Raw genomic sequence first — 21,475 nt, 5'->3', positions numbered from 1 at the left:
ACATACTAGAGATGATATAAGTACTAATTCCCTTTTCCTGTTTCTCTCCTTCTGTCCTTCCCCTTCTTCCTCTGTATCTTTCCTGCTGCTGCTTCTTTTCATCCTTCCTCCCCCTATTTCTCCCTCTTCCCTTCCACATACATTCCCTCTTACACACACACACACACACACACACACACCCCAAAACTAGGTGATCTATTTGTTGAAGGATATACTCCTGTGTCAGGCATGTCAAGAGAAATGATCTAAAGAAAATTTTTTTCTGTTTGATTTATAGCTGTCTGATTTGTAGAAGAGTCAGCAAATGGATGTCATTCAAGCCACTTTTCTTTCTTGGCCTGAATCTAAAGTAACATGTGAGTCTAAGGTTGAGTGATATGCCCTAGTTTAATATAGGAAACACTTTTTGCGTCTACTTTCCTCAGTATTTCTAAATTTCATATTACATGTATCCCTCATAGCTTAATTTGCTCAATGGAGGCAAAAGAAATTTGCTCTTAGTGAACTACATCTGGTAATTGAAAGAGTTAGTTCTCCAATTATGAGATCTAATATAATTAATGCTATTGTCCCAGTGAGGTTCCTTGCTCTCTATCACTGAGGGCATTCATGTTTTGACTCATCTTTCTAAGAGAATTGATGAATTTTATGATATTCTCACTGAGTTCCCTCAATTACAACAGCAATCCTAGTTTAAAGAAAAGGATAGTGGGGCAAAGGGAGCCTAGTTTCTCCCCAAAGTGATTAAACCCATGCCTTTGAACCACTCAAGCTCTTATCAACAACATTCAGATATAAGGTAGACTTGACTGATATAAAATATAAGCATGACTTCAGTAGGTTTGAATATTTCTTTTAAATCCAGAAAATAATCTAGGAAAGGAAGGTGTTTTTCTCAGTAAATAAATGAAAACAAAATCAAACAGAAAAGTGTTAAATGATTTGCCAAATGATACAGTAATCTTAATTAACTTTACCCTTGAGCCTTGGCGTTGGGGAGGATATAAAATGGTTGTGCCATTTTATAACACTTTTTTTTGCATAATACGTCAATATTTTCTTAATTAATAATTCTTAGACTTGATAAAAAATACTGCAAGAGAAAAATGGAGCATCAATAGAAGCTCTCTGTGGAGGAAGTAAGACAGAGAGGAAGATAATGATGAGGAGAAAGGGAAGGATGAAAATACATGTAATATGGGTAATCATAGAAGCTCTTCTAATGTATTGTAATAGGACACAGTCCCATTATGTTGAGCCTATAATTGGCTCTATGCTGAGGTCTCATGTTTAAAGGTGTATGTGGCACCCTGGGCATTGACCCCAAAGGCTGAAGGAGTTGCCCACTCAATTAACTTGAAAACAGACAAGCTCTTGGAAGCTCTTGGAATTGGGACTTGATACTATGTCAATTCTGTCTTGGATTTTGGGGCAGATTTCTTGAGAGTTACAGAGGTGGAGAGTTCCTCATTGCTTTCTCTATTACACCTCTCTCAGATAACATTGACCAGGAAATCTTGACATTGAAATGTTGGTAGGATAATTTATATCAAGATCAAATTAATCTCTTTCCTTCACTTCTAAAAGTCTTCAATAAGTCTTTCCTTCTTGGAGAATATACTAGGAATATTAAAGTAAGTATTTTCTCTATGTATTCCTGTGTCTTGGATTCTGAGCATTCCTTTTGTGGTGACAGCTATAAAACAAATCCCATATCTGATAGTCATTATTTTGTCCATTAAGTACATTTTTTAAAGGATCTAACTTTTTCATGGGGATTAAGCTATAGGAAGAAATGGAAAGGTTCATCTTGTTTTTTAGAAGTCAGATTGAAATCAATATATGTGAGTTCACACACAGTTCTTATTGTGCAGATCCCCATATAACCCAAGGCTTGAATTACAGGTAACAAGGATAGATTTTAGAAGTCTGTTTAGAGTCAATTAATGGAGGGTTTTCTTCATGAAACAACAGTTAACAAGGCCAATATCACTGATTCAAGGAGTCAAGGAATAAGATATAAGAAGACTGGAAAGATATGTTTGAATGCCAAACAACATTTTGTATTTTATCCTAGAAGCTAAGGAAGCCACTAGAGTTTATTGAGGGGAGGGAGCAGGGTTTGTAACATGATTACATTGTAGTGGAGACTTAAAGCAAACTGAATCACCAGCCTGCTACTGAAATAATGCAGATTTGAGTTGATGAGTTCTGAACCAGAGTGGTGGCAGTATCAGAAATAGAAGAAGAAATGCTGCAAACTAAGATCACTAGGTCTAGGCAACAGCTGAGATGTGAGAGAGATTGAATATAAGTGAAAGAGTGGGGCTGATGAAAGGGCAGTCTGCTAAAGGAGATAGCAGGAATGGGATTGCTTGAATAAATAGAGAAATTAGACTCAATCAGGAGTAAGGCCACTTCTTCAGAAGACAAGTATCTGAGTGATGGCAGATGAGAGAGAGGAAAAGAGGGGTTTCGTGGCGAGTTACCTCATTTTTTTTTCCCATAATATATGAGGTAAAGGTTCTCAGATGAGAATGGGTGGGTAGAGGGAGACATGGGAAGTCTGAAGCAGGTTGCAAAGGTTTGGAAGAGTCACTGTGGAGAGTGGTATAGTGAGCTGATCTGGTAGTCATTGTAGGATTGTCTTGTACTATGAGGATCCAGTTGAGGTTGGGTAACATAAATTTGTAGTGAAAGAAGTCAGAAAGGTTAGGTGAAAGACAGGGAGAGAGAGAGGGAGGAAGAAAGAGGAATTGGTATAACAGTGTCCATCATTCTTTTGGAGTGTATCCTTCAAGCTAGGTACAGTCCTAGAGTCAGGAGGACCTGAGTTCAAATCTGCCTCAGACACTTGATGCTTACTATATGACCTTGGGCAAGTCATTATCCCCGATTGCCTCATATCCAGGACCATCTCCAATCATCATTATCCATATTTAACCACTGGACACAGATGATTCTAGAGGAGAAAGTGAGGCTGGTGACTTAGCACAGCACCTGCTCACTCAGTTCCAATTCAGTAGCTTGTCTTGGCATCACCTCCCTGATGCCATCGTCTTCTTTGAGGATGAAGGACAAGCATTAGCATCATCATCATCACCATTCTTCGAGGAGAAAAGGCAGCATGTGGGTCAAACAATTGTAAACTTTGACTATCACATTCCATTAGCTAGTAGTAAATATAGGTCAGGACTCTGCACTCAAAAGACCCAATAAGGGCAAACGTATAGTATCCATCACTAATCCTGCTTCTGTAGTTGGAACTTAGCAAAGTTACCCTTGCAGGAATTTGACCTACACACTACTTTTACAAATGATGCAACTCCACATCCTAAGCAGATACATCTTCTGAAGATGCAGAAAAGACATTTTCCTCTAGCAAAGTCCTTGAGTCTATCAGATGGTTCAATATCATGAACTGATAGGATTTTGTTCATGCAAATGCCATTTAAAATAATGTATTGCCATTTGCCTTACTGCTACACATTGAGCATCCCTGGATCTCATGATATGATTTACAAATGAAGGTTTCTTCTTTCTGTTGTCTTCCACCATTGGATTGGCTAATCCTCGGGAGGAGAGACAGCTTTGCTTTTCTCTTTGTATCACCAACATTTAACATAAGGTTTTTAAACATAGCAAATGATTAATAAGTGTGTTTTCATTCATTTCTTCATTCATCAACTAATTTAATGTTAGGGAAATCAACAAATTCATCTATCTGTCTAATAAAATGAAAGCCCTTCCTTCCTGCTGGAGTAAGTTTTCACACCTGATCATAAAGTTGGGCAAGTCAAATCTGCTCATCACCCTATGTCCTCATTTATTGGCTGTCAAAGAATCTTTATTTCAAACTGGAGGGGTTTCTATTCTACCTTCTCAATGATGGCAGTGCCCCCTCTAATTCCTGACCATTGTTATTTAACCTGCTGTGTCCTGCCAAGAATATTTCACTTTCCTTTTGAAAAATGACATCTGATTAAATACCAATGTCACTGAACTTCCAAAAGAGATATTTCATTTTCCTACTGGTCAATATTTTTTTGCTCTTGTCATACATTCCCACTTGATTAGTACTTCACTGCATAGCATCCTGTCAAAGATCTTGAAGCATTCTGGTGAGAAATAAGACATGAGCTTCCATGGTCTGAGAGTAATTTATGCTGCCCATCCTTTAGGCAGCCAGCCAGGCCCCACTGGGAGAAATCCACTTTCCTTTCTAACGTGGTTTCTGTAACAATGAGTCCTTCAGGAGAGTAATCAGAATCAAAACTGTTCAAAGTTTTTGAGTTCAAAGAATTTGAATAGGGGGAGAAGAGGGTGGTTAGAGTAGAAGGGGAGGAAATGATTGGTGATGTTGTTCTGCTCTCCCAAATATTTATTTATAAAGTTCTCAATGGAAAAAGCCATGAACATTCTAGTAAATGTTTAAGAAAGAATTCAAAGGGAAGTCTGTTGAAGTCATTAAAGTAACACATTAAGAGAGAGAGTCAATTAACATTTATCAAGATGTTGGCATTTCCAAAGTGTTTTTACTTAGGAAGTCCTAGCACATCTGTGCCTTAAATTTTAGCAATTCCTAGCTAAAATATGAAGCAAATGCTTACTTGGATTAGGAAAGGGATGCCAAATGTCAAAATTATCCCATCCTTGTGCAACTGTACCTATGTTCCACTACCTTGTCCTCTTTGTACTCTGACAAGAAACAGAATTGTCATCTCTTTTTACTTTGGCAGTAAGGAGCACATTCATATTTGATGCCTCTGACATCTCTGACATCTTCTTTTCTAGTTCCTGCCAAGATAAAAACTAAGAAGCTGGTGGTCTGATTACTTTTGGATACTTCCTTTTCTGTAAGACAGAAACCATGTCGCTAACTCCATGATGCCATGTCCATTGTTTTATTAATATCCTGTATCTTTCTAGTGGATGTAGAGTCAAAAGAGTCAAGTTCAAATCAATTCATTTAGTATACGTCCATCCTATATTGTAATCTGCCAACCTTAGAGAAGGAGTTTAATTAATGTAATAACAGGGTTATTCCATTCATCATGGACAAAACTAATATGGAAGAAAATATTTTGTTCATTCATGTTGGTCATATCTGACTCTTCATGACTTTATTTGGTGTTTTCTTGGCAAAGATAGGGAGTGGCTTGCTATATTTTTCTTCAGTTTATTTTACAGATGAGAACCTGAGACAAACAGGGTTAAATGATTTGCCCAGGGTCACAAAGCTAGTAAGTGTTTGCATGCCAGATTTAAACTCAGGAAGATGAGTCTTCCTGACTTCAAATTCAGCACTCTCCTGTGTCTGAGTGATCCAATGACTAGAGCACTGACCTTGGAGTCAAGAGGAGGGGGGAGTTCAGATCCAGTCTCAGATACTTTTCACTTATTAGCTGTGTAATCTTGAGCAAGTCATTTAAGCCTTGCATCCAGGATTGTCTTCCATCCAGGGCCATCTCCAGTCAAGCTCATCTCCATATCTGGCCACTGGACCCTGATGACTCTGGAGGAGAAAGTGAAGTTGGTGACTTAGCACAGCATTCCCCCCCCTCTTCAAATCCAATTCATGTGGAATTGTCATGGAATAACTTCCCTGATTTCATGTTCTTCTTTGAGAATGAAGGACAAACAACAAAACCAACTGCCCTTAAGAAGGAATGATTAAGATTGCATCGTTCAACTTTTTCATTTTGTAATGTAAGACTCACAGTTGGTAAATGCCTTACCCAAGTTCTTACAGGTAGTAAGTACCAAAAATGGTATTCTATTCTCTTCCCCCACTACCAGGCCAGGAAATCCTTAAGGCAGAGATTGTTTGGTTTTTGTCTCTGTATCCAATAAACATTTAGCAAACTTGTACTCTATTCCAGTCTATGCTAATTACTGTATCATTTTGTGTCTTTCAATGGTTCACTGATCAGCAAGCATTTATCGAGAGTCTACTGATGGGGATACAAAGCCACAAACAAAACATTTGTGTTTTCAAGGAGTTTTCAGATAAATGCTTTGTTGAATTGAATTGACTATGGGTTTCTGGCTCGAAAGTTTGTATTGCTTAGGTCTCTAATGTTTAGAAATATTTCTAAAATACATGAAATTATTCAAATCATGAAATGAAAAAGTACAGTGGTAGGTGAATTATCAGGCATTAACTTATATTTATTGACATAATAAGCTTTATTATTTTATATTTTTAAGCTTTTTAAAATAAAATAAGTCCTTTTATAATTGCAGTCAGATGATTTGGCATCATCATAAGCTTTTGACATATATTCTTTTAAAAACAAATATTTATATTAGATAGTTGCAAAAAATAGAAAATAAAGAAAGAGATTAAAAAGGATACTTCAATCCATACTCAGAGTTCAACAGTTCTCTCTTGGAGGTAGATAGCAGTTTTGATCATGAGTCATTTAGAATTATTTTGGATCATTGACCAGAATTGCTAAGTTTTTCATAGTTGATAATCCTTACCATATTGTTGTTACTGTGTATCAAGTTCTCTTCACTTCATTCTGTATAAATTCGTTTGTATTCCCAGGATTATCTGAAATCCTCCCCTTCATCATTTCTTATAATACGTTATTATTCCATCAAAATTAAATTGCACAAGTTGCTGTCATTCCCCAATTGACCAGCATCCAATTCTTCTGCCAATACAAAAAGACCTCAGAGTTGTTTTAATTTGCATTTCTATAACCAATAGACATTTAGAACATATTTTAATATGACCATTGATATCCTTGATTTCTTCTGAAAACTATCTGTTAATATTCTTTGACCACTTAACAATTGGGAATTGGCTCATTTTTATATCTCCATGGGGGTTTCATTATCCATGTATTTGAAAAATAAGGCCTTAATCAAAGAAACTTGCTGAAATTGTCCCATGAGTTTCATGTTTTTCTTAAATTTTGATTAAATTAGTTTTCTTTGGGAAAAACTTATTTCTTTTGGAAAAAAGAAATATCAAATGAGCAAAATTATCTATTTCATTTTCCATGATTCTGTCTTCCCTTATCCAAAGATCTGACAATAATATTTTCCCATTGTACCCTAATTTACTTGTGTCTAACTCATTTATTTGTTTTGACCTTGAGGGTTATTGGTTTATGCCAGATTCCTTCTAAACTTCTTTCCATTATTTTTTCCCCAAATATTTTTGTCAAATATGATGGTCATTTATTGCCATGCATTTTGTACTTAAACTATTAAACTGATCTATCTTTCTATTTCTTAGCCAGTGCCAGATTTCTTTTATGATTATCACTTTGTAATATAGTTTGTAAATTGGTGCTATTAACCCTCCTTCCTTCAGTTTCTTTTTTTTTTTTTTATTGAATCCCTTGATATTCTGGATCATTTGCTGTTCCAGATGAATTTTTTTTATTTTGTCTCTAGCTCTATAAAATAATACCTTGGTAGTTTGAATGGTATGGCACTTAATAAGTAAATTAACTTTGAAACAATTGTCTTTTTTATTATATTGACTTGGTCAATCCATGAGCAATTAATATTTCTGCAATTGTGTAGATCTGAATTTATTTGTGTGTAGTTGTTTTGTAATTATGTACATATAGTCCCAAGTATTATATATTAACTGCAGTTATTTTAAATGGAATTTCTCTTTCTATCTTCCCCACTAAACTTTATTGGTAATAAAGAGAAATGCTGGTGATTTCTGCAGGTTTATTTTATATCCTACAATTTTGGTAAAGCTGTTAGTCATATCAACTATTTATATACTTGATAATCTAGGCTCTCTAAGTAAATCATCATATCCTCTGCAGGGTGATAATTTTGTTTCCTTATTTTTCTTTTATTCCTTAAATTTGTTTTTTCTTGTTTTATTTTTATAGCTAGCATTTATTACACAATATTGAATAGTAGTGGTCATAATGGAAATTCTTACATCACTTTCGATCTTAGTGAGGAGGCCTCAGGATCATCTCTATGATAGATGATGCTTGTTCATTTAGATAGATAGCTTTATCCTTTATAAGATTCTTCTTTAATTCCTATGCTTTATAGTGTTTTTACTAGGAATGGGTATTGTATTTTTTCAAAAGCTTTCCCCCCATGCACGTATTGATATAATCATAAGATTTTTGTTGTCTTTGTTGTTGTTGCAGTTAATTATCCTGATAGTTTGACTAATTTTGAACTAGCCCTAAATTTCTGGTAATCCCAGCTGGTCATAGTAAATGATCTTTGTGATAAATTACTATAATCTCATTGCTAGTATTATATTTAACATTTAACATATTCATTAAGGAAATTGGTTTATAGTTAAATTCTCTTGTTTTTCTTTCTCAGTTTTGTTATCTAAACCAAAATAGAATCACAAGAGAAATTTGGTAGGAATTGTTCTTTGCATATTTTCAAAAGTAATTTTCATAGTATTGGAATTAATCATTCTTTAAGTGTTAAGTAGAATTTTTTAAAAAATATATCTGATACAGGGAAGGTTTTTCTAAGGGAACACATTGATAACTTGTTTCATTTCTTTTTCTAAGACAGATTAAATATTTATGTTCTTTACTTTTTTATCTGATAGTTTATATTTTTTTGTAAATAATCTTCCATTTCACTTAGATGTAACTTACTAACATATAATTGGACAAAATAACTCCTAAAATTGTATTAATTTCATTGTTTTTGGTGATGTATTTATCTTTTTCATTTTGCTTCTAATAATTAGGTTTTCTTTAATTTTTTTTAAAAGAATCAAATTCCAGAAAACAGCAATCAATGTTGGGAGGGATATGGGAAATCTATGATACTAATACATTGTTGGTGGAGCTGTGAACTCATGTAACCTTTCCACATAGCAATTTGGAATTATTCCCAACGGGCAATAAAAATGTGCATACTCTTTGATCCAGCAATACCACTACTGGGTCTTATACCCTGAAGAGATGATGAAAAATGGTAAACACATCACTTGTACAAAAATATTCATAGCAGCCCTGTTTGTGGTGGCAAAGAATTGGAAATCAAGTAAATGTCCTTCAACTAAAACATTGTACACCCTAACAGCAACATGGGGGTGATGATCAACCTTGATGGACTTGCTCATTCCATCAGTGCAACAATCAGGGACAATTTGGGGGTATGTGTGATGGAGAAAACATCTGTATCCAGAGAATTGTGAGTTTGTCAAAGACCAAAAACCCTGTTATCTTATTTTTTTTGCTATCTCTTATACTTTATTTTTTTCCTCTCATCACATTCAACTAAGATCAATGTATACCATGGAAACAATGGCAAGTTGCCTTCTGTGGGGGTTGGGGGGGGGAGAGAAGCAATTGTAGTACTCAAAATAAATAAAATCTTTCTTAAAAAAATCAAATTAGGGGCAGCTGGGTGGTACAGTGGATAGAGCACTGACCCTGGAGTCAGGAGGAACTGAAGTCAAATCCTACCTCAGATACTTAACAATTTCCTAACTGTATGACTTGGACAAGTCACAATTCCATTGCCTTGCAAAAACCAAAAAAAAAAAAAATAATAACCAGTAGTCAATTTATTATATATTCTTTCATAACCCAGTTCTTAGTTTTATTTATTAGATTATTTTTTTATTTTCAGGGTTTCTATTTGGGTTTTAAAAACTTTTTCCTTTGCTATGTTTTTAAAGTTTCATCCTCAATTCATTGATCTGCTCTTTTTCATAGTGTATGCATTTAGAGATATAAATTTTCTTCTAAGTACTGCTTTGGCTGCAACCCACACAGTTTGAAATATTGTCTCATTCTTGTCATCCTCTTTAATGAATTTATTGTGTCTGTGATTTGTTCTTTGATCCACTCATTCTTTTTTTTAATTTTTATTCTGAACTTAAGAAAAGTATTTCCATAACAAAGTAGATAGAACAAAGGAGGATCATACATGAAACTTCCAATCTATTATGAACAACTTGCTTTTCCTTTTAAATATATTTTGATGCTATCTTGTAACTTTCTTTTTCCCCTCCCCTTCGCCCCTGCTCAAGAGATGGTTTCCATTAGTCACAATTATGCATGTATTTATCTTTCTACATACACACACATGCATATATATATATATATATACACATATATTTAAACATCCTATACATCTATTTCTCATTTCTTTTTGAAGATTCAGGTAGATTCATAGATACTTTATGGTTATGATAGTTAAAATTACTTGATTGATCAAAGTTATTCTTAAAACAATATAGCTATTACTATAAATATAAACACACAAACATTCCCTTGTTTTTGCTCACTTTGATCTTCATTATTTCATGTAAGTCTTTCTGTGTTTTTTTCTAAGCTCAATGAACTAATTATGTCTTATATGAAAGTATTATTTCTTTGTGATCATATACCATAACTTGTTTAGCCATTCCCCCATTGATAGACATCTCCCCAATTTCTTGTTCTTTAGTATCTTTATCATAAATATTTTAGAATATAAAGGTTCTTTTCCTTTTTACCCCCCTATTCATCTTGGAATACAGACCTAGTAGTGATATTATTGCCTCAATGGGTATAGACAATTTTATATAACATTGTCCATCATTCTATATTGCTCTCCGAATTGTTTGGATTAGTTCATAGTCCCGCCAATAAAGAATTTTGTCCCAGTTTTCCAACATCCTCTCCAAAATTTGTTTTTTTCCCCTCATTCATTTTGGCAATCTGATAAGTATAAATCTGATAAGTATAAATCTGGTAAGTATAAAATGATATCTCAAGCTTGTTTTGATTTACATTTACCTAATCAATAATGATTTAGAACATTTTTATATGAACATAAATTAATATGATTCCTGAATTGGAAAACCACCTGTTCATATCTTTTGATCATTTATCAAGAGGAAAATAATTTATGTTCTTATAGATTTGACGAAATTCTTTATAAATTTGAGTTATGGGACCTTTATCTGAGAAACTGTCTACTTTTTTCCAGTTTTTCTTGCATTTTTCTTCTGATCTTAATTAATTGGTTTTATTTGTAAAAAACCTTTTTAAGTTAATGTAATTGGAGTTATCTAGCTTATAACTGTCAGTGCTACCTATCTCTTATTTATTCATAAATTGTCTATCCATAAATCTGATAAGTAATATATTCTATGTTCTTAAGATTTTTTGGTAAATCTCTATATCTAGGTCATGTATTCATTTTGACCTTATTTCAGTTAGTATGTTAGATATTTACCTATGCCCAATTTCTTTCAAACTGCTTTCCCAACAATTTTTTTTATCAAATAATAAAATCTTTCCCCTCAAACTTAAACCTTTACATATTTGTCAAAAGCAAGTTTTCTATAGTTGTTTGCTACTATAAATTATATGTCCACTCTGTTCTACTGATCTGCCCTTCTGTTTCATAGCCAGCACTGATTTATAATATATATATTTAGATGTGATATTTCTTAATTTGCTTCTTTTACATTTTAAAGATTATTTTCTTTGATATTCTTGACCTTTTATTCTTCCAAATAAATTTTGGTATTAATTTTTCCAACTCAGTAAAGGTTTTGGAAATTTAATTTGAATGGCATTTTATATATATATATGTAAAATTGTGACTTTTATTATAAATTCACTATTTATTAGTAGATTATTTAGTTTTCAATTAATATTTTGATCTATGCTCCCTTGACCCTTTATTCCTTTAAGTTTGTTATATCCTTGTTCTTTTCTTTATCTGAGATCACAATAAGTAACCCTAGCTCCCACTTCTTTTTACCCTAAATTGAAATGTAGTATATTTTGTTTCAGGCCCTTATTTTAAGTTTTCATGTCTCTTTCAAACGTGTTTCAAATTCAGCAACATTCTAGGCTTCAGGTTTCTAATCCATTATGCTATTTTTCTCCTATATTATGGGAGAAATCATTCCTTCATATTTGCAATTATCATTGCTAACTGTGCATTTCCCTTTATCCTATTTTCCGACAGACATACTTTGGATAGATTGCTGGCTTGGATCTCCATATCATAAATATCTCAATCAAGCAAGTTGCATGAATTGTTTTTGCTTCTCCATGAATATAAAAGTTGTGTTTATACTTTAGTCTTATTAAATTTGCAAAAGTATCATATCTTATAAACAAGGTACATGCCATAATTAAAAATTCTTTATTACTAAAAATTCTAAAAATCATCTAAGGCTTTAGTGAGTCCCACATTTTCCTAGTGGATGGTCATTGCTTGATGTTTTGGCTGCTGACTTTAACAGATTGGTGGTTGAGGAAGTTGATAAGACTATGGCAATTTCTTTTTTATTTCTTTTTTTTTATTTCTAAATTTATTTTCTTTTTTTGTTTATTTTTGAACACTTTATTTTTATTTTTCCTATTACGTATCATGAAATCCATTCAACATTCATCTACCTGCATATTCATAAGTGGCACACTGTCCTACTACCCTTGCAAAGTACCACAGTGGCAAAACAGTCTGGGAAAAGTTGCACATGTACAGCCATATTCAACATGCCCACCTAGTAATGACTTTTGAGTATGAGGAATTAGAATCCAGAGGGGGGAAAAAAGAAAAACCATGGGATATTAAGGAAAAACATTAGAGAAGTTCTTTTTTTTTTAAAGTGAACATAGTATGCATTCAGATTCTGTGTTTTTGTTTGTTGTTGTTGTTGCTTTGTTTTGGTTTCTCTTGATGTGGATGTTGTTGTCCATAATATTGTTTCTGCTCCCTTTGCTCAGCATCAGTTCAGGTAATTCTTTCTAATCTTCTCTAAATGTTGTTTCTTATAGGACAATAGTAACATAACCTCTTCAGCCATTTCCCAATTGAGGGTCATTCCCTCAATTTCCAATTCTTTGCCACTACAAAAAGAGCTGCCATAAATATTTTTGAAATGTGGAACTTTTCCCATTTTTTATGATTTCTTTTGGGTATAAGCCTTGTATTGGTAATGCTGAGTCAAAAGACAATGCTGAGTCAAAAAAACTCTTCAGTCATAGTTCCATATTGCTCTCCAGAATTGTCAGATTATTTCACAACTCCACCAATAGTGAATCAACTTCCAAATCTTCCCACATGCTCTTCCACATTGATCATTTCCCCTTTTTGTCCTTTTAGTCAATCTGATAGTAGTGAGGTGGTTTTAATTTGCATTTCTCTAATCAAAAATTATTTGGAACATTTTTATATGATTATATAGTATTAATTTTTGACCATGTTTTTCAATTGAGGAATTTAACCTTACAAATTTGTAACCCTATAAATTTGATTCAATTCTCTCTCTATATTTTAGAAATGAGAGCTTTATCAGAACATATAACTGTGAAAATTGTTTTTCCAGCTTTTTTTCCATTTGTCTTTGTAACACCTGAAGTGCTAAAGTCTCTGGGTTATTAGTAATCAATAAATAGTTGTTGATTGATTGATGTATTAATTGGATTTGGAATCAGAGGGCCCAAGCTAGTTTCTTAAAATTTATTATTATTTATTATTCATTATTATTATTTTTATTTATTAGTTTTTATTTTATTTGCAAGTTATAGAGCTAGTTGTTTATTACATGAGTAAATTTTCCCTGGTCCCTTCCCTTCTCTGAATTTTAGTTAATTTATCTACTAAAGAGAAGTTTGGGTTAGATAATTCTGAAAGTATTTTCCATTTCAAAGGCATTTGATAATAAGGAAGAATTCGGCTAAATTTTTATTTTTCCTAAGTTAGAGGTGCCTTAATATTTTTTTTTTGCTAGTGTCATGTATTCCTTTGTCAGTCCAGTGAAGCACATGCACTGCTCAAAATGATGTTTTTAAAAATATAAAATAAAATACATAATATTTGAAAAGAAAATAATTTTTCTGCATGTAAAACATGTATGCATGCACACATGTATGAATACAAGTGTATATCTAAATTAATAATTTGTATACATACACATATATACTGGCATGTGCATTCATGGACTTCAGTTTGTAAAGTCTTTTCTAGGGAAAGGAAGAAGAAAACATAACCACAACTGAATAATCTGATAGGCAGATGTAAGATAGGTGATTGACTGGAGAGAGAATGATAAAATATTTCTTGTTATATGTGGTGATGAAGGGAGAAGAAGTATGGTATAATTCCATTTTAAGTTTTAAAATTTTTCATAAACTGTTACATATTTGGAGTCTTTGGACAATTGAAAATAGAGTATAACAATTTATTTTTCAATTTTTCCACATAAAAAAATCTAGGGGGAATTTCTAAAATATATCTGACTTAATTAGAAATTAATTCACAAATATATTTCCAATAAACCCATTGTTGACTATTATTCTCAACATACCATTTTTTTGTGAACTTCTCTGAGTTTTCTCTTACATCCCACTCTTTTTCTGCCATTTTTATGATAGCTATTAGCATGCTTTTAAATTTGTTCTAGAGACTTTTGCTAGATTTTATTCTGAAATTTCTTTTACTATTCCTTCTCTGCTTCTCTTCCTTCTTCTTTCTCCTTTTTTTTTTTTTCTTCTCATACTCCTTCCCCTTCTTTCCAGATCCTATTATGGCTATTAGTTCAGTTTTTGTTCTTTAGTTTGCTTGGTTACTATTTTTCAGCTCTCTGGAATATGTTTATATATGGCTTAGAGTGGGAGTAAGTTTGTGGATTTTCAAACACTTTAGTCATTTTCATGGGATTCCCCTTTAAAAAATGTTAGCTATAGTCCCAGGAAAGGGAATTGGTCTAGGTTCCATGTTTCCAACAAAGAATATCTGATTTCATAGTGATGCTTCCATTTGCTTTTGGCCCAGAACTTATCTACTTCCCAGAGACTTGGTGAATCCTCATTAAGTTTGATCTCTTTCTTGCCTTTTTATTTTTGCCTCGTCAAGGTATCTAAAGACATATCTATTACCAGAAATATTACAATAATTTCAGAATTGTGAGATTTAAATATGAGTTACTTTGTTTTCTTAGTATGATATCTGGGATAGAGTAATGCTTAATAAATATTACTGCAGTATTGGGTGTATCCATCAAACTTCTTAAAACTTCCAGTTCTGGGAAATCTATTACTTTTTTTTTTTTTGAAATTCATTTTGTTATTTTTCAATTCTTCCATTCATAGAGAAAGGAAAAAAAAACTTGGGAGGTATAATCAAGAAAAAAGAAATTCTTGCATTATCCATGACTTAAAAAAATGAGAGTAATCTGTACTCTAAGGCCTTCAGTTTTCTATCTAGAGGTGGATAACATGTTTTGTCATGAGTTCTTTAGAATTGTGGGTGATTACTGTAATGATCACAGTTTCTTAGTCTTTCAAAATTGATTCTGCGGGGCGGCTAGGTGGCACAGTGGATAGAGCACCAGTCCTGGAGTCAGGAGTACCTGAGTTCAAATACAACCCCAGACACTTAATAATTACCTAGCTGTGTGGCCTTGGGCAAGTCACTTAACCCTATTGACTTGCCAAAAAAAACCCCTAAAAGAACCCCTCACAAAACAAAATTGACTTTGACAATATGGCTATTGAGGGGATTTTTCTCCTGGAGAGAGAATGATAAAATATTTCTTGTTATATGTGGTGAGGTAGGGAGAAGTTAGTATGGTGTAATTCCATTTTAATTAACTTCAATCTGCACTAGTTTATCTATACCTTTTGGTGTTTGTTTAAACCACCCCCTTCATCATTTGTGAAGAGTATATTACATTTATAACTCATTTAGCCTTTATTTGATTGATCAACACCTATATTTTGTCACTATGAAAACAGCTGGTTTTGGGGGGGATTTTTGGTATCTCTTTGGGATATACTCCTAGTAATAGTAAATCAAAAGGTATACATTTAATAGGTTTGGGGGAATAGTTTCAAATTGCTTCCTAGAATACTTGGTCATCTTATAAAGTACCTGTTTTTCCACATCACTTTCTAGCATTTGTCATTTTCCTTTTTTGCCATCTATGTCAATCTGATAGATATCATTTTTTGTTTATCCTACTTTTTATAATCCCCTTCACACCTTTTCTTTAAGACTATGCAGTATTTCTGAATAATTGTTTCATTAATTTGATTGTAAATTTATCTGATCTTTCTTTTTCTAAAAATCTCCCCTCTGAGTTTATTTATGGGTTATTCAGTTTCTCTAAAATTAGTTTGAGCACTCTCTATTCTGTTAATATGGAAAATTTATATTTTTTGTAAATACTCATTAATTTCATTTATACTAGTAGAGCATTTAGTTTATAAGTTCACTGGCAAATAGTTTGGCAAATTATCAACTCAGATTACTTTACTTATTTCTTCATTGGTTGCATATTTCCTTTTTTCCTTTTTGAGAGCAATATTTTACTTTCTTTTTACGTAAAACAAGTTAAATAAGGACATATATTTTATTTTCAGGCTTTCTAATTTTTCCTTTATTCTTCAAGATTTCTAAATTGGCTTTTAACTGGAGGATTTTAATTTGTTGGTTTACTCACTTTTTTGATTGCATATCCAATTGGGTCCAGAGATTTAAATTTTTCCGTAAGTACTCCTTTGGCTTCATGTCATATATTTTGGTATGTTGCAATTATCTTTAATGAAATTATTGGCTAGCTTTATGAGTTTTTGTTTGACTCACCCTTTTTATGAGAATTAAGTTTAGTTTTCAATTTTTAAGATTTACTGCCCATTAAAGATTATATTGCATTGTGTTTGTTAAAAGACACATTTGATAGTTTTGCACTTGTTTTTGAGGTTTTTGTTAGCTTTCTGAAGGTGCCCTATACACAGGCAAAATATGTATATAACTTTTTCTTGTCAGCCAATATTCTCCAGAAATATATCTGACTCTTCTAAAATTCTATGAGGTTCTTCATTTTGGGTGGTTCATTTGTGGTTAGATTTATCTGTCTGAATGGGGTATATTTCAGACCCTTAATAACATGATCCTTTCTCTAGTTTTTCTATACCTCATTTCTATACCCTTTTAAAAAATGAATAAGATACGATGTTATGTTTAGTATTGATATTAATTTACTGTCTATGATGCCTTTTGCTAGAATGAATATTTCCTATTTACATCTTTTAATTTTTCCATAGCTTTTTTTATTTGTTTATGACTGCTATTTCATGCCTTTTGAAGTTTAAGCTGAAACCTAATAGAGTCTGTGGCAGTCCCTTATTTAAATTTTTTGCATTTCTTACTTTCACAAAAGCTTATTGCAAAGAAAATAGTTTGGGATTATGTTTTCTTTATTTTCCTTTTCCATTTTATAGGTGAATTTTCCTTCATCATTATGAATGTTAATTTTGTTTTCCCTTCTAATCTTATATTCTTATCCTTTTTCTTCTCCCCCACCTCGTTTAAGAATTTGCTTTGATCCTGACCAATCCCTCAATTACTTTTCTGTCCTTATTCCTCCTTTCACTTAACTCCTTTTTTTCCTATCAACTCAGTAGGAATGATGTATTTTTTTTTCTACACAGATCTGTTTGTGTATGTATAGCTTTCCCTCCATTGACGTTTGGATGAGAGTAAAGTTCAAGTGTTCATGTAAATGCATCCTCCTTATTAAACATACAGCTACTTGCATGGCCCATTTTATGTGAGAATTTTCTCTAGTCTTCCTTTTCTTTGCCCACTCCTATACCATCCTTTTTATTCTTCTTGTTGAACTCATCAAAACATAATGGATTCACTCTGAGGCTCTCTGTATATTTAGACTTCTGTGGTCACTGAGAATTCTAAAGTTCTGAGAGGATTATATATAATCTTCCCATAAAATAATTTCAAAGATTCAATATTGTTTAGTCCTTTGTTTTTTCATGAATACATTTTATGCTTTTCTTGGATTCTGTATTTGGTGTCAAATTTCCTTTATGAATCTTGTCTTTTCATATATGATGTTTAGAAGTCTTTTACTTTGTTAAAGGTAATTTATTTCTCATTTAGTATTACACTAAATTTTGCTGGGTAACTGGTTCTTAGTTGAAGACCTAAATTCTTTGCCTATTGAAATATCATATTTCTATTCTTCATCCCTTCATTTAGCAGGGCTTGCTAACTCTCCTGTGATTGTGATTATGATACTTGAATTCTATTTTCTGAATTTAATGGTATTTATTCCTTTCCCTGAGAGCTCTAAAATTAGGATAAAATATTCTTGGGCTAATTCATTTTAGATTTTCTTTTTGGACTTAGCCAGTGGATTCTTTCCATTTCTATTTTGTATTTGGTTATAACTGAATAGCTTTCTATTATGATTTCTTTAAATGATATCTTGGCCCCTTTGTTTGTAAAGTTCATTTAGTCAAATTATTCTTAAATTATCTCTTCTTGATTTATTTTCTAGGTCAGTTTTTCCCCCTGTGAAACACTTCACAGTTTCTTTATTTTTTCATTTTTAGCTTTTTTGAGTATTTTTAAGCTCTCATAGAGATATTAACTTCTATTTGACAATTTTTAATTTTCCAAGAAGTTATTTTCTTCAATAAGGTCTTTTACCTTTTCCCTCAAGCTGTTGATTTTTCCTTATCTCTCATTTCTTTTCCTGTTGCTCTTTACCTCTTTTCAAAATTTAAAAGAATTTTTTTATCCTTTTCTCTAAACTCTTGCTTTAAATCTTATAAAAAATTCTCTTAGTCTAAGCTTGTGTTCAAGTTAAATTTTTCTTTGAGGTTTTTCTTGTGGTTATTTTAAAGTTACTTTTGTCCTTTTGGGTTTATGTCTTGAAGTTTCCTGTCACCTTTTTGTGGTAGATTTCATTTCTCCTCTCATTCTTTCATTCCACTTCTTTATTTAGAATTTAATATTAATTCTGGACTCTATTTACTTTGTGAATGGGGGAAAGGAAGTTCTGGACTAAGCTTTTGTTCACTTTTATAATTCTCTTAATGTCACAGCTTAAGTTGGGAAGCAGACATGCTTTCACTACGTTCAAAGTGATGCTATCTAGGGCAAATTATGATCATTGTCCTTCTGATCTGAGTTTTGCAAATTTTTAATCCAGGCTTGGGTCTGCTGATTTGTTGCTTATTGAGAATTTCAGTAGATTCTTGCTGCACTCCATGACTCTCAGCCTGCAGGAAAACTATAGATTCAATCTGGTAGAACTGCAGGTTTCCATGGTGGATTGGAGGTTAGAATAGAGCCCCATTCTGCTCCTTTGCTGGGTCCTACAATGTTTTGGTTTGCTTTCTAGAATGTTTTTTGTTGATAAGTGGTCAGCATCATATTCCTGATTATTCCTCTTTGGTCTGAATCTTGGACCAATCTATGTGATGCATCACAGAGATGTTAGCTGTCATATCCCTTGGAATATCCTTCTTCCCCTAATACATTTTGTGATGTGTCTAGTCTTGACCTTCAATTCTTAGACATTAAAATCACTTCTAACCTGTTCTTGGTTGGACCTGGTTCCTAGTGTCTGAAGATATCTTTGTTTTGTTTGTTTGCTTGCTTGTTTTTTTTTTTCTTGTTTCCCTGTGCAGGGAAAATTAATTACTCTGACGATATCATAGAATTCCAGATCAGATCAGATTTTGGTCTGGTATATTTTCTTGATTTTGTGAAGGAGATGTGGTACTAATCTTGGCTATACTACTTCTCTTGCCCAAACCATCTTGAGCCCCTAACCCATTATTTTTAAGGCAATGCATTCAATGATTTTATTCAGCTCTTCTATTATTTTTCTTAAATCAAAAACCAAAAACATCTGTCTATGAAATTTCCACTCCTTTTACTTGAGTTCTCTAATTTGAGAAAATCTAGACCTTGGTTGAGAAGTATGCAATGCATTGTTGGGACCATAAGTGGAGCATTTTCAACCTGATGGGGTCTGCCAAAGTCATAATTGATATGATTTTCAAGAATTCAATAACACTGCCACATCATGAAAAACTATCAAAAAAGGGGCTTGGGTAGCATCCATATATCTATAATTAGAAAATTATAAAAACTCCAATGTGTTTGTATTGTCTCCTATGTGGAACACTATCATTTGAAACATGATCAACACATTATCTGATTAAGCCTCACCAACTGCTTAGAATTGCACTTTTCTTAGAAGATGAAGCATAGACTTCAAACCATCTGTAACAAGATTGATGAATCAGAGGTATCATCAGGTCAAGGTCTAATTTTTCAAATCCTAATTCTGCAACTTTCTAGTTTGTGAAACTCACTCAACATCCTTGGATTTTGTTTTCTTATGTGCAAAATGGGTATGTTTTGTAATAATCAAATGAGTTGTGTATCTAATTGGAACAGTTTGTGATTTTTGACAGCATGACCGATATGGGAATTTTCCTCTACCAACAAAAAATCTCAAATTACCTATGATAGTACAGAGGTCTTAACTCAGGGTTAATGATTCATGGGTACATTTTAGATGGTCTGTGAAATTCAAGGGGATAATGACATATTTTATTTTTACTAATGTTTAACTGAAATTTGGATCAATTTGGTTTTTCAGGGCTAGAGAACTGCACCTGAAGTCTGGAAAAATCCTTTTCATGAGTTTAGATGTAGCCCCAGAATTTTACTGTCACTGATCCTGAGAAAGTTACTTAACCTTGGTTGTCTCAGTTTTCTCATCTGTGAAATGAATTGCAGAAGGAAATGGCAAATAACTTCATTGTCTTTTCTAAGACAGTCCCAAATGAGGCTAAGAACAGTGAGACAACTTAAAATATATCAATTCATCTATTAAGCTGAAACTTAGCATTTCCTTAAGTGTTTAAAATTTATCTTGAAAAGGAGTTTATAAGCTTCCCAGTCCACAAAGAAGTTTGTTCATGATGTGCAAAAAAAAAAAACCAAAACCCAAAAATTGTCCTAGGAAGTTTCCTGAGGCATACAGTGGCTAATCTAAATTTAAAGCTCACAAAGCTAATAAGTGAATGAGACAGGATTTGTGTTACTCTTATCATATCACCCTGCCTTTATGGTATTGAAAGTACCATATAAGTTTCATCTAGTTTTGAATACTATGTTTCATCTAGGGTGAAATATAGAGGCTCAGGTAGAGAACAGGGAAAAGGTGCTTATTGAGTTACAATAAGGGTAAAAATGGAGCTCAGGTGAAATACTAGAATAATGTTCCTTTGGGAACAAATTTAATATGGCTAAATTTTGTGTGCCTCTTTAAAAGAACAATTCTTTAAGTTCATGAATGAAGTTATTGTTCCCAATTAAATAGGAAAACTGATCATTATCAGTTTTCTTTTCCCACTAAAATAAACTCTAGGTAACCCTGGATAATTTCTAACAGTGGCCCAGGAGACATCAGGCAACTATTATGTTGAATCATACAGACTTAAGGTTTTTCTATTTTGGTTTGTTTGTGGAGGGGAGGAGGAGGAAGATACAGTTTTCATTGCTTTTCATCTCTCACTGTTTGAAGATGAGATGATCTGTACATTTAAAAAATGATTTTATTGTGAAAAATCAAGGTAGAATCAGTACTATGAACATAACTGATAGGCTAAAAGATCAAAATCTGATTGTCCAGAATACTAATAAATGTCCTTGGCTAGCTGACATG

This window comes from Macrotis lagotis, chromosome 7 (assembly GCF_037893015.1).
Source record: "Macrotis lagotis isolate mMagLag1 chromosome 7, bilby.v1.9.chrom.fasta, whole genome shotgun sequence".
In the NCBI taxonomy this organism is placed as follows: Eukaryota; Metazoa; Chordata; class Mammalia; order Peramelemorphia; family Peramelidae; genus Macrotis; species Macrotis lagotis.
Note: the sequence above shows the minus strand (reverse complement) of the source record.